Source organism: Tamandua tetradactyla, chromosome 9 (assembly GCF_023851605.1).
Source record: "Tamandua tetradactyla isolate mTamTet1 chromosome 9, mTamTet1.pri, whole genome shotgun sequence".
Classification (NCBI taxonomy): Eukaryota; Metazoa; Chordata; class Mammalia; order Pilosa; family Myrmecophagidae; genus Tamandua; species Tamandua tetradactyla.
In genome coordinates, this window is record NC_135335.1 from 101663432 (window position 1) to 101678585 (window position 15154).

Sequence of the window (15154 nt, forward strand, 5' to 3'; positions counted from 1 at the left end):
ACAGTACTATTCATCACCATGGTCATTTTTTAGAACATTTGCATCACTCGAAAAAGAAAGAAAAAGAAAAAACTCATACATACATACCCCTTACCCCTCCCTCTCATTGACCATTAGTATTTCCATCCACCCAATATATTTTAACCTTTGTTCCCCCTCTTTTTCTATACCCCTTACTACTCCTTTTCATTCATCACTAGTATTTCAATCTACTCAGTTTATCTTAACATTTGTTTCTGTATTATTTATTTATTTTTAATCCATATTTTTTACTCTTCTGTCCATACTGTAGATAAAAGGAGCATCAGACACAAGGTTTTCACAATCACACAGTCACATTGCAAAAGCTGTATCATTATACATTCATCTTCAAGAAACATGGCTATTGGAACACAGCTCTACAGTTTCAGTTACTTTCCTCTAGCCTCTCTAATACACCTTAAACTAAAGAAGGGGATATTTATATAATGTATAAGAATAACCTCCAGGATAACTTCTTGATGCTGTTGAAATCTCTCAGTCACTGACACTTTATTTTGTCTGATTTCTCTCTTCCCCCTTTTGGATGAGAGGTTTTCTCAATTTGTTGATACTGAGACCCAGCTCATTCTAGGATTTCTGTCCCACGTTGCCAGGAAGGTTTACACCCCTGGGAGTCATGTCCCAGGTAGAGAGGGGAAGGGCAGTGAGTTTGCTTGCCATGTTGGCTGAGAGAGAAATAGGCCACATCTGAGCAACAAAAGAGGTTCTCTGGGGGTGTCTCTTATACCTAATTTTAAGTAAGCTTAACCTATCCTTTGTGGGGATAAGTTTCATATGAATAAACTCCAAGGTTGAGGGCTCAGCCTATTGATTTGGTTGTCCCTACTGCTTTTGAGAATATCAGGAATTCTCCAAATGGGGAAGTTGAATTTTCCCCCTTTCTCACCATTCCCCCAAAAGGGACTTTGCAAATACTTCTTTATTTACTGTTGAAATCACTCTGGGATTCATCGGGGCATCACTCTGGACAAACCTACAAAACCTCAGGCCCTATTCAACGTTCCATGGACTTAATGGTGTTCAATTGACCTGTCCATAAAAGTTATATTAGGAAATAAACTATTCAAAATATAAATTTTGTACCAAATAAACATATTTTGCCTTATTCTCACACAGAAGTTGAAGTTTTAAAACATGAATGGCCATCTATTTTCACCACCCTGCTGTATTGACATTCCTTTGTTCTTCCTCATGCAAAAACATTTTTTAATTTCTACATTTAGTCACTATCATTTTACACTCTAGGCATTCCTAGATTATACCATCTCAGTCTTTATTGTCTATCTTTGTCTGGGTCATATGTGCCCCCAGCCCTCCTCCTATCATTCTCACATTCAGCTTCATTCAGTGTACTTACATTATTGTACTGTAATCAGGTAGTATTGTACTATCCATTTCTGAATTTTTACTATCAGTCCTTTTGCACAACTTGTATCACTTCAGCTCTAATTACCCAATATCTACCCTGTTTCTATCTCCTGATGACCCCTGATCCTATCTGAAATTCTCTAAGTTCATTCATTAATGTTAGTTCATATCAGTGAGACCATCTACTACTTGTCCTTTTGTTTCCGGCTCATTTCAGTGAGAGATGATGATGTCCTCAAGGTCCATCCATGTTATTACATGCTTCCTGACTTTAATCTCTCTTAATAACTGTGTAATATTCCACCGTCTGTATATACTATAACTTGTTTAGTCACTCGTCTGTTGATGGACATTGGGCTGTTTCCATCTCTTTGGCCAATACTTTTTTTTATTAGTAATTTTTTAATTAATTAAAAAAATATAATAGCAAACAAACACAAACATTCGTAACATATCATTCCATTCTACATATATAATCAGTAATTCACAGTATCATCACATAATTTCTTATGCATCATCATGATCATTTCTTAGAACATTTGCATCAATTCAGAAGAAAGAAATAAAAAGAAAACTGAAAAAAATTCCCATATGCCATACCCCTTACCCCTCCCTTTCATTGATCCACTAGCATTTCAATTTCTAAGTTTAACATTTGTTCTCCCTATTATTTATTTTTATTCTGTGTGTTTTACTCTTCTGTTGATAAGGTAGATAAAAGGAGCATCAGACCTAAGGTTTTCACAATCACAGACTCACATTGTGAAAGCTATATCATCATCCAATCAATTTCAAGAAACATGGCTACTGGAACACAGCTCTACATTTTCAGGCAGTTCCCTCCAGCCTCTTCATTACATCTTAACTAACAGGGTTATATCTATTTAATGTGTAAGAATAACCTCCAGGATAACCTCCCGACTCTGGAATTTCTCAGCCATTAATATTTTATTTTGTCTCATTTTGCTCTTCCCCCTTTTGGTCAAGATAAGGTTTTCTCAATCCCTAGATGCTGAGTCCCAGCGCATTCTAGAATTTTTGTCCCACATTACCAGGAAGTCCACACCCCTAGGAGTCATGTCCCACTTAGACAGGGGGAGGGTGATGAGTTTGCTTGTTGTGTTGGCTGGAGAGAGATGGCCAATACTTTTTGATTATTTGCTTAATATACTCTAGGATGTGTCCAGGCATTACATTAGGCTATACAGCATTAAAGGACCTCTTATTCTAGGTTCCCTGTGTTTCAATTGTTCAAATGAGTTATACAGATAGTTTGAGTTAGATTATGTGTTACAGAAAATTTCGATTCCAAACTAAATAAACCTTTCTTTGATCTCAACAAGTATGTATGCTTCTAAAATATAGATGTTGTCTTTCTCACTCTCCTGTATTCTGAATTACTTTAACCACAACCTGTCAGCTTCGATCTTATCTCTAAGTATCAGGTTTTATATATATATATAAAACAGCCTCTCGAAATCCAGAAATAATAATTACCACTTTGGACTAAGTATGTCTGCCTTAAAAACTTACAGTCGAGGCCCCTGTTTTCTTTTTTTTTTTTTTAATTTTTTATTAATTAAAAAAAAATTACGAGAAACACAAACATTCCCAACACATACGCTGAACAATTCACAATATCATCACATAGTTGCATATTCATCATCATGATCATTTCCCAGAACATTAGCATCAATTCAGAAAAAGAAATAAAAAGACAACAGAAAAATATAACAAAAAGAGAAAAAAAAAAATTTACATGCCATACCCCTTACTGATCCCTTTCATTGATCACTAGCATTTCAAACTAAATCTATTTTAACATTTGTTCCCCCTATTATTTATTTTTGTTCCATATGTTCCTCTCATCTGTTGACAGGGTAGATAAAAGGAGCATCAGATGCAAGGTTTTCACAATCACACAGTCACATTGTGAAAGCTATATCATACAATCATCATCAAGAAACATGGCTACTGGAACACAGCTCTACATTTTCAGGCAGTTCCCTACAGCCTCTCTATTACGTCTTGGATAATAAGGTGATATCTACTTAATGCATAAGAATAACCTCCAGGATAACCTCTCGACTCTGTTTGGAATCTCTCAGCCATTGACACTTTGTCTCATTTCACTCTTCCCCCTTTTGGTTGAGAAGGTTTTCTCAGTCCCTTGATGCTGGGTCTCAGCTCATTCTAGAGTTTTTCTCAATCCCTTGATGCTGAATCTCAGCTCATTCTGGAATTTCTGTCCCATGTTGCCAGGAAGATCTACACCATTGGTATTCATGTCCCACATAGACAGGGGGAGGGTGGTGAGTCTGCTTGCTGTGTTGACTGGAGAGAGAGGCCACATATGAGCAACAAAAGAGGTTCTCTTGGGGGTGACTCTTGGGCTTAATTTTAAGTAGGCTTGACCTATCCCCTGGGGGGTTAAGTTTCATATGAACAAACCCCAAGACTGGGGACTCAGCCTATAGCTTTGGTTGTCCACACTGCTTGTGAGAATACCAAGAATTGAACTTGGGGAAGTTGAGTGTTCCCCCATTCTCACCATTCCCCTAAGGGGACTTTGCAAATAGTTTTCCACCCACTGATCAAATCACTCTGGGATTCATCGGGGCATCACCTGGACAAACCGACAAAATCTCATGTCCTATACAAAGTTCCATGTACTTAAGATGTTCAGTCAACTATCTACATAGGTTATATTAGGAGATGCACTAGTCAAAGTATAGATTTGTACCAAATAAACATTTTTTGCTTTAGTCTCACACATTAGTTGAAATTTTAAAATATTAAGTACCATCTGGTTTCAGCACCCTGCAATAATGACATTCCTTTGTTCTTCCTCATGCAAAAACATTTACATTGTACATTTTACTATTATTACACTCTAGGCATTCCTAGATTATACCAGCTCGATCTTTACCGTCTGTCTTTCTTTCTGATTTCATTCATGTCCCCAGCCCTCCTCCCTCTATCATTCTCACATGCAGCTTCATTCAGTGTTTTAACATAATTACCTTACAGTTAGGGAGTATTGTGCTGTCCATTTCTGAGTTTTTATATTCAGTCCTGTTGCACAATCTGTATCCCTTCAGCTCCAATTATCGAATATCTTACCCTATTTCTATCTCCTGATGGTCTCTGTTACCAAGAAAATATTCCAAGTTTATTCACTATTGTCAGTTCATGTCAGTGAAACCATACAGTATTTGTCCTTTTGTTTCTGGCTAATCACACTCAGCATAATGTCCTTAAGGTCCATTCATGTTGTTGCATACTTCATAACTTTATTCTGTCTTACAGCTGCATGATATTCCATCTTATATAAATGTCACAGTTTGTTTAGCCACTAGTCGTTGATGGACATTTTGGCTGTTTCCATCTCTTGGTAATTGTTAATTATGCTGCTATAAACATTGGTGTGTAAATGTCCATTAGTGTCCTTGGTCTTGTGTCCTTTGAATAGAGACAGCATATAGATGGGTCCTGTTTTTTAATCCATTCTGCCAGACTATGTCTTTTGATTGGAGAGTTTAATCCATTAACATTCAGTGTTATTACTGCATGGGTAGTACTTTCTTCTACTATTTTGCCTTCTGGATTTTATATGTCTTGTCTAATTTTCCTTCTTTTTACCTTTACTCATAGCCTTCCTTTCTATACTCTTCTCCACACCTCTCTCTTCTGTCTTCGTATCTGTCTCTAGTGTTCCCTTTAGTATTTCTTGCAGAGCTGGTCTCTTGGTCACAAATTCTCTCAGTGATTTTTTGTCTGAAAATGTTTTAATTTCTCCCTCATTTTTCAAGTACAATTTTGCTGGATATAGAACTCTTGGTTGGCAGTTTTTCTCTTTTACTAATTTAAATATATTATCCCATTGTTTTCTCGCCTCCATGGTTTCTGCTGAGAGATCTGCACATAGTCTTATTGGGCTTCCCTTGTATGTGATGGATTGCTTTTCTCTTGCTGCTTTCAAGATCCTCACTTTCTCTTTGACCTCTGACATTCTGATTATTAAATGTCTTGGAGCTCTTTGTCCGCCGGCCCGGCGCACGGCGCCCACGCCCCACAGCAGCCGGCCCGCCTGCCCTCCTCTCCCCTCTTTGTCCGCCGGCCCTCCCCCTCCTGCTTCGGCGGCCCTCCAACCACCACCGTGCCCTTTTCCGCCTTCACCGGCTCCTCCGCCACCGACCTCGACAGCCTTGCCACCCTCACCTTTCCTCCTCCAGAACAGCTACTGGGGGAGCGGAGACAATACAGAGCAGCTCCCGGAGCCACGACGGAGATCAAAGGGACGGCGTACCCCATCCTGGAACGGCTGACTGTCTGGGAGAACCAGCTCTGGTGAGATCACCGAGGAGCGCGGGCTTTCCCGGGTGGGACGGCAAGCGGCCGGAGTCCCTCCCTTCCTCCTTCCCAGGCCAGCTGGCAGAATTGGGCAGGCGGTCCCCTTGGGCTGCGGCGGCGGGCGCCCCCACCACGCGAGGCCCCCCGGAGCAACTGAGAGAGTTGGGTCGGAAATCCCTGACTGCGGAGAACGGTGACCGGGGGGTCTCTTCCAAACACGTGACTCCCTGGTCCGGCTGGCAACAGTGCACTCTCCCGGACTGCGACAGCTGGCGCCCTCCCGCCACGCTTGGCGCCCCGGGCCGACTAGGAAATTCGGTCGGGCACTCTCCCGGGCTGCGGCGGCCTGCGACCCTCCCCGCGTTCGGACCCCCGGGCCGGCTGGCACTCTTCCAAGACGCTTCGGCTGCCGAACCTCCCCTACGGCGAGAGTTTTCCAGAGTTAAAGGACTCACAGCAACTTTCACTGGTGGAACCCGTAGACAAACGTGTGCCACGAACGCCACCTACTGGGCAGGATAAAAAAACAGAACCCAGAGATTTCACAGAAAAATCCTTCAACCTGTGGGGTCCAACACCCAGGGAAATCTGACTAAATGCCCAGACGCCAGCAGAAGATAACGGATCACGCTCAGAAAATTGAAAATATGGCCCAGTCAAAGGAACAAACCAACAGTCCAATGAGATACAGGAGCTGAAACCACTAATGCTGAATATACGAACAGAAATGGAAAACCTCTTCAAAAGCGAAATCAATAAATTGAGGGAGGACATGAAGAAGACATGGGCTGATCAAAAAGAAGAAATAGAAAAACTGAAAAAACAAATCACAGAGCTTATGGAAGTGAAGGATAAAGTAGAAAAGATGGAAAAAACAATGCATGCCTACAATGATAGATTTAAAGAGACAGAAGATAGAATTAGTGATTTGGAGGATGGAACATCTGAATTCCAAAAAGAAACAGAAACTATCCGGAAAAGAATGGAAAAATTTGAACAGGGTATCAGGGAACACAAGGACAATATGAACCGCACAAATATACGTGTTGTGGGTGTCCCAGAAGGAGAAGAGAAGGGAAAAGGAGGAGAAAAACTAATGGAAGAAATTATCACTGAAAATTCCCCAACTCTTATGAAAGACATAAAATTACAGATCCAAGAAGTGCAGCGCACCCCAAAGAGATTAACCCAAATAGGCGTTCCCCAAGACACTTACTAGTTAGGATGTCAGAGGTCAAAGAGAAAGAGAGGATCTTGAAAGCAGCAAGAGAAAAACAATCCATCACATACAAGGGAAACCCAATAAGACTATGTGTAGATTTCTCAGCAGAAACCATGGAAGCTAGAAGACAGTGGGATGATATATTTAAGTTACTAAAAGAGAAAAACTGCCAACCAAGACTCCTATATCCAGCAAAATTGTCCTTCAAAAATGAGGGAGAAATTAAAACATTCTCAGACAAAAAGTTACTGAGAGAATTTGTGACCAAGGGACCAGCTCTGCAAGAAATATTAAAGGGAGCACTAGAGTCAGATACAAAAAGACAGAAGAGAGAGGCGTGGAGAAGAGTGTAGAAAGAAGGAAAGTCAGATATGATATATATAATACAAAAGGCAAAATGGTAGAGGAAAATATTATCCAAACAGTAATAACTCTAAATGTTAATGGACTGAATTCCCCAATCAAAAGACATAGACTGTCAGAATGGATTAAAAAACAGGATCCTTCTATATGCTGTCTACAGGAAACACATTTTAGACCCAAAGATAAACATAGGTTGAAAGTGAAAGGTTGGGAAAAGATATTTCATGCAAATAACAACCAGAAAAGAGCAGGAGTGGCTATACTAATATCCAACAAATTAGACTTCAAATGTAAAACAGTTAAAAGAGACAAAGAAGGACACTATATACTAATAAAAGGAACAATTAAACAAGAAGACATAACAATGATAAATATTTACGCACCGAACCAGAATGCCCCAAAATACGTGAGGAATACACTGCAAACACTGAAAAGGGAAATAGACACATATACCATAATAGTTGGAGACTTCAATTCACCACTCTCATCAATGGACAGAATATCTAGACAGAGGATCAATAAAGAAATAGAGAATCTGAATATTACTCTAAATGAGCTATACTTAACAGACATTTATAGGACATTACATCGCACAACAGCAGGATACACCTTTTTTTCAAGTGCTCATTGATCATTCTCAAAGATAGACCATATGCTGGGTCACAAAGCAAGTCTTAACAAGTTTAAAAAGATTGAAATCATACACAACACTTTTCTCGGATCATAAAGGAATGAAGTTGGAAATCAATAATAGGCGGAGTGCCAGAAAATTCACAAATACATGGAGGCTCAACAACACACTCTTAAACAACAAGTGGGTCAAAGAAGAAATTCCAAGAGAAATTAGTAAATACCTAGAGGTGAATGAAAATGAAAACACAACATATCAAAACTTACGGGACGCAGCAAAGGCAGTGCTAAGAGGGAAATTTATTGCCCTAAATGCCTATATCAGAAAAGAAGAAAAGGCAAAAATGCAGGAATTAACTGTCCACTTGGAAGAACTGGAGAAAGAACAGCAAACTAATCCCAAAGCAAGCAAAAGGAAAGAAATAACAAAGATTAGAGCAGAAATAAATGAAATTGAAAACATGAAAACAATAGAGAAAATCAATCAGACCAGAAGTTGGTTCTATGAGAAAATCAGTAAGATTGATGGGCCCTTAGCAAGATTGACAAAAAGAAGAAGAGAGAGGATGCAAATAAATAAGATCAGAAATGGAAGAGGAGACATAACTACTGACCTCACAGAAATAAAGGAGGTAATAACAGGATACTATGAACAACTTTACGCTAATAAATACAACAATTTAGATGAAATGGACGGGTTCCTGGAAAGACATGAACAACCAACTTTGACTCAAGAAGAAATAGATGACCTCAACAAACCAATCACAAGTAAAGAGATTGAATTAGTCATTCAAAAGCTCCCTCAAAAGAAAAGTCCAGGACCAGACGGCTTCACATGTGAATTCTATCAAACATTCCAGAAAGAATTAGTACCAACTCTCCTCAAACTCTTCAAAATAATCGAAGTGGAGGGAAAGCTACCTAATTCATTCTATGAAGCCAACATCACCCTCATACCAAAACCAGGCAAAGATATTACAAAAAAAGAAAACTACAGACCAATCTCTCTAATGAATATAGATGCAAAAATCCTCAGTAAAATTCTAGCAAATCGTATCCAACAACACATTAAAAGAATTACACATCATGACCAAGTAGGATTCATCCCAGGTATGCAAGGATGGTTCAACATAAGAAAATCAATTAATGTAATACACCACATCAACAAATCAAACAGAAAAATCACATGATCATCTCAATTGATGCAGAGAAGGCATTTGACAAGATTCAACATCCTTTCCTGTTGAAAACACTTCAAAAGATAGGAATACAAGGGAACTTCCTTAAAATGATAGAGGGAATATATGAAAAACCCACAGCTAATATCATCCTCAATGGGGAAAAATTGAAAACTTTCCCCCTAAGATCAGGAACAAGACAAGGATGTCCACTATCACCACTATTATTCAACATTGTTGGAAGTTCTAGCCAAAGCAATTAGACAAGAAAAAGAAATACAAGGCATCAAAATTGGAAAGGAAGAAGTAAAACTATCACTGTTTGCAGACGATATAATACTATACGTAGAAAACCCAGAAAAATCCACAACAAAATTACTAGAGCTAATAAATTAGTACAGCAAAGTAGCAGGTTACAAGATCAACATTCAAAAATCTGTAGCTTTTGTATACACTAGTAATGAACAAGCTGAGGGGGAAATCAAGAAACGAATCCCATTTACAATCGCAACTAAAAGAATAAAATACCTAGGAATAAATTTAACCAAAGAGACAAAAAACCTTTATCAAGAAAACTACAAAAAACTGCTAAAAGAAATCACAGAAGACCTAAATAGATGGAAGGGCATACCGTGTTCATGGAATGGAAGACTAAATATAATTAAGATGTCAATCCTACCTAAACTGATCTACAGATTCAATGCAATGCCAATCAAAATCCCAACAACTTATTTTTCAGAATTTGAAAAACCAGTAAGCAAATTTATCTGGAAGGGCAGGTTGCTAAAAACATCTTGAGGAAAAAAAATGAAGCTGGAGGTCACGCGCTGCTGGACTTTAAGGCATATTATGAAGCCACAGTGGTCAAAACAGCATGGTATTGGCATAAAGATAGATATATCGACCAGTGGAATCTAATAGAGTGCTCAGATATAGACCCTCTCATCTATGGACATTTGATCTTTGATAAGGCAGTCAAGCCAACTCACCTGGGACAGAGCAGTCTCTTCAATAAATGGTGCCTAGAGAACTGGATATCCATATGTAAAAGAATGAAAGAAGACCCGTATCTCACACCCTATACAAAAGTTAATTCAAAATGGATCAAAGATGTAAACATTAGGTCTAAGACCATAAAACAGTTAGAGAAAAATGTAGGGAGATATCTTATGAATCTTACAACTGGAGGCGGTTTTATGGACCTTAAACCTAAAGCAAGAGCACTGAAGAAAGAAAGAAATAAATGGGAGCTCCTCAAAATTAAACACTTTTGTGCATCAAAGAACTTCATCAAGAAAGTAGAAAGACAGCCTACACAATGGGAGATAATATTTGGAAATGACATATCAGATAAAGGTCTAGTATCCAGAATTTATAAAGAGATTGTTCAACTCAACAACAAAAAGACAGCCAACCCAATTACAAAATGGGAAAAAGACTTGAACAGACACCTACCAGAAGAGGAAATACAATGGCCAAAGGCCATGAAGAGATGCTCAATGTCCCTGGCCATTAGAGAAATGCAAATCAAAACCACAATGAGATAACATCTCACACCCACCAGAATGGCCATTATCAACAAAACAGAAAATGACAAGTGCTGGAGAGGATTCGGAGAAAGAGGCACACTTATCCACTATTGGTGGGAATGTCAAATGGTGCACCCACTGTGGAAGGCAGTTTGGCGGTTCCTCAAAAAGCTGAATATAGAAATGGCATACGACCCAGCAATACCATTGCTAGGTATCTACTGAAAGGACTTAAGGGCAAAGACACAAACAGACATTTGCACACCAATGTTTATAGCAGCGTTATTTACAATTGCAAAGAGATGGAAACAGCCAAAATGTCCATCAACAGACGAGTGGCTAAACAAACTGTGGTATATACATACGATGGAATATTATGCAGCTTTAAGACAAGATAAATTTATGAAACATGTAATAACATGGATGGACCTAGAGAATATTATGCTGAGTGAGTCCAGCCAAAAACTAAAGGACAAATACTGTATGGTCCCATTGATGTGAACGGACATTCGAGAATAAACTTGAAATATGTCATTGGTAACAGAGTCCAGCAGGAGTTAGAAACAGGGTAAGACAATGGGTAATTGAAGCTGAAGGGATACAGACTGTGCAACAGGACTAGATATAAAAACTCAAAAATGGACAGCACAATAATACCTAATTGTAAAGTAATCATGTTAAAACACTGAATGAAACTGCATCTGAGCTATAGGGTTTTTTTTTTTTTTTTTTACTATTATTACTACTTTTATTTCTTTTCTGTATATTAACATTTTATATCTTTTTCTGTTGTGTTGCTAGTTCCTCTAAACCGATGCAAATGTACTAAGAAACGATGATCCTGCATCTATGTGATGATGTTAAGAATTACTGAGTGCATATGTAGAATGGTATGATTTCTAAATGTTGTGTTAATTTCTTTTTTTTTTTTTTCTTTCCGTTAATAAAAAAAAAAATGTCTTGGAGTATGTCTGTTTGGATCTATTCTGTTTGGGGTACGCTGCACTTCTTGGATGTGTAATTTTAAGTCTTTCATAAGAGTTTGGAAATTTTCAGTGGTAATTTCCTCCATTCGTTTTTCTCCTCCTTTTCCCTTCTCTTCTCCTTCTGGAACACCCACAACACGTATTCGTGCACTTTATATTGTCTTTCAATTCCCTGTGTCCCTGCTCATATTTTTCCATTTTTTTCCCTACAGTTTCTGTTTCTTGTCGGATTTCAGATGTTCCGTCCTCCAGTTCAGAAATCCTACGTTTTGTCTCTCGAAATCTACCACTGTAGGTTTCCATTGTTTTTTTCATCTCTTCTACGGTGTCTTTCAATCCCATAAGTTCTGTGATTTGCTTTTTCAGACTTTCAGTTTCTTCTTTTTGTTCTTTCCTTGCCTTCTTTATATCCTCCCTCAGTTCATTGATTTGGAATTTGATGAGGTTTTCCATGTCTGTTTGTACATTCTGAATTAATTGTTTCAGTTCCTGTCTGTCATTTGAATTGTTGGTTTGTTCTTTTGACTGGGCCTTATCTTCAGTTTTCCTAGTGTGATTTGCTATTTTTTTGGTGCTGTCTAGGCATTCAATTACCTTAATTAGTTTATTCTGGAGATTGCTTTCACTTCTTTTATATAGGGTTTTCTTGCTGGATGAATTTGCTGTCTGTTTTTTGACATTACTTTCAGCTTTATCTGGACCTTTAGCTTAAGTTTTGTTTAACAGAGGAGAATTTTTCAGCTCTTGTTTTCTTGTTTCTTACCCTGCTTGTTTGGTGCCTTTCCCCCACACACATACTTAGGAGGGGCTACTTAGATATTATAGACCCCAGCCAGATTTTCCCAGACCAAACTGGCCTCCTATCAGGAGGAAAGAGTCACCTACATCGGTTTTCCCTAAGGGTGGGACCCAGCAGTTGAAAGACTTTCCTGTGAAGTCTCTGGACTCTGTTTTTCTTATCCTGCCCAGTATGTGGCGTTTGTCTGACTGCAGGTCCCACCAGCATAAGATGATGCGGTACCTTTAACTTTGGCACATTCTCCCTGCTGCGGGTGTGGTGGATACAAAGGAGAGGTTGTAGGCTGATTTTAATGGCTTTAAATTACCAAGCCCTGGTGTCTGAATTCCTTGATGGAGGGATTCCACCAGGGTGGGGCTTCACCCCTCCCCTGGGGAAGGCACAGGCTCCAGATAAGCCCCCAAAAGAGCTCACTTCTGCCTATACCTGGGGCAGTTGCAGCCTAAAAAGTCCTGCCACTGTATCCAGAGGTAGTCAAGCCTTTGTACGTATACAGCCACAAAAACCTCTGTTTCCTTCTTTTTTTTTTCCCCCCTTTTTCTGTCAGTTCTGCCCCATTGGCGCCGGGGCAAAAATGAGCAACCTCAGCTTTGATCAGGTTCACCTAAGCTGGGGACCTATTTTTAGTAGTCAGAATTTGTTAATTAGTTCCACAATTGGCGTTTGATTGTGCCCAGTCCCTGTTGTTTGTAAAGTCCTTTCCTTTCCCCTCTGGGAAGCTACCTGTGGGGGAGGGGTGCAGGCCGCCACAGCTTTGGGAACTCTCAGTTCTGGGGGGTGCTTGCAGCCGATCCACGTGGTCCAGACAGGGGTATGCTGTGTGTCTGGTCACTGACGTGGCCCCAGGAGCTGTTCTGTACTGTTCCTGGTTATTTAGTAGTTGTTCTGGAGGACGAACTAAAATGAGCACGTTGTTAAGCTGCCATCTTGACCCGGCGGCCCCTGTTTTCTTGTAAGCATTTTCTAAAGGAGACCATACCATTATTGTCTTCTACCCTTTTCTAATCACCCATTTGAGAAATAATTTTTGAGTGCCAAATACATTTTATTAGGTACTGAGTATAAACATATAAACAAAAGAGACATGTCCCTGCCTTCTCAGAGTTACTATTGAGTGATTTGTTTGAAGACTCCTCGAAGAATCCCTGTTTACACTTTCTAACCTTTTATTTTTATCTTAATCTGCTAAAATTAGGTTTTTTCTCTCTTCATTCTTTTGAAACTGCTCTGGCAGTGATCGTCAGTAACTAATTGCTAAGTCCTTTTGATTCAGTCATTCTTCTGGTTTTCTGAGTCTTTAGCCTCTTCAGACTTCTTGTCTTTTACCTGTCTTTTACGTGTTGTTGGTACTCAGGCTGTTTCCAGAGAGTTAAAAAACAACCTTTGATTCTGAGAGATATAAAAACACAGTTTTTTGTTTTGTTCCTGTTAAATCTCAGAGCTACTGAAATCTTAATTTCTTTGTGCTCATGTCCTTTGTTGATGTCTCATGGAATATTGAGAGAGCCATGAAGGAGGTCAACTAACCAGATACGGTCCCATGGTTGGTCTTAACTTGGGTGGGGATCATGTTGTGATTTAGACACTAATCTTTAGCTTTTTAGGTCCAGAAACTTGTTATTGTACCCCAAGGTTGGGCTGTCTAGATAGACTCACTTTCATTGTACTTATAAGAGATTGAGGGATACAAAAGAATTTGATTTTCTTAATTTAATAGATAAGTAGTCATCTTTCTCAAACTACTGGGAAAGCAGAATTAGAAACTTAGAACGTTCTTGAAATCATACTAAGGAGAAATATTCATTATTAAGGGAAAGACCAATGAAAACTATTCCCATCTCCCAGAAGTGTTCATTCACCATTAAGAACTCATAGTTTACTCTTGTCTTGAAGTGTGCTGTGTGAAATAGCAAATTCCTGTTATAGACTCCGTTTAGCACATCACACTTCTAATACAGTGTTCATACTGGGTATAATTCATTAAGTTTTATTTTTGATTGTTTAACCTTTCTTAATTATATTCAGATTCTAGTCATTTTTTTCTGAAATTCTACCCATATCACCTTATTTCTAATTGAGTCACACAAGTTTACTGGCAATTTCTGCTTTTGAAGTGGCTAATCTTGTCTAATGTCTGTTTATTGGCTATGATTTCTAATTTCTGTACATATCTTAACTGTGGACCCTTCATACAATAAGTTAGTTTTCTATTGTACAGTGAGAAATATGTAAACAGTGTCAGGACTTTAGATGTGGAAAACACAAAGATAACTAAGATAAGTCCTAGACCTTAATAAATACAGAGCTTCTGCCGGGAGATAGAAATGTTAATCTTTTTTTTTTTTTTTTTTTGCATTTTTTCTGTGAAATATGACATATATACAAAAAAGGTGGTTAATTTTAAAGTGCATTTTAAGAAGTAGTTATAGAACAAATTTCAATGTATGCTATAGGTTATAGTTCCACAATTTCAGGTATTTCCTTCTAACTGCTCTTACACAATGGAGACTAAAAGGAAATACCAATTTAATGATTTAGTAGTCATACTCATGTATAAAATCCTATCTTCTCCATTACAGCTCATTTGATTAATCCTCCTTTGATTCTTCTCCCAGTCTTTAATGATATTTGGGCTGTGACCATTGTAACCTCTTTCTTTTGAAAAGGGCTGTCAACATTATAGG

At 38.6% G+C, this 15154-nt stretch overlaps 1 protein-coding gene across 2 annotated transcripts in view; it reads left to right on the plus strand.

Moving 5' to 3' along the window:
• MTREX (Mtr4 exosome RNA helicase) overlaps window positions 1–15154 on the plus strand; it is a 164428-nt gene that overhangs the window by 26473 nt on the left and 122801 nt on the right. The gene's annotated exons all lie outside the window — the stretch shown is intronic.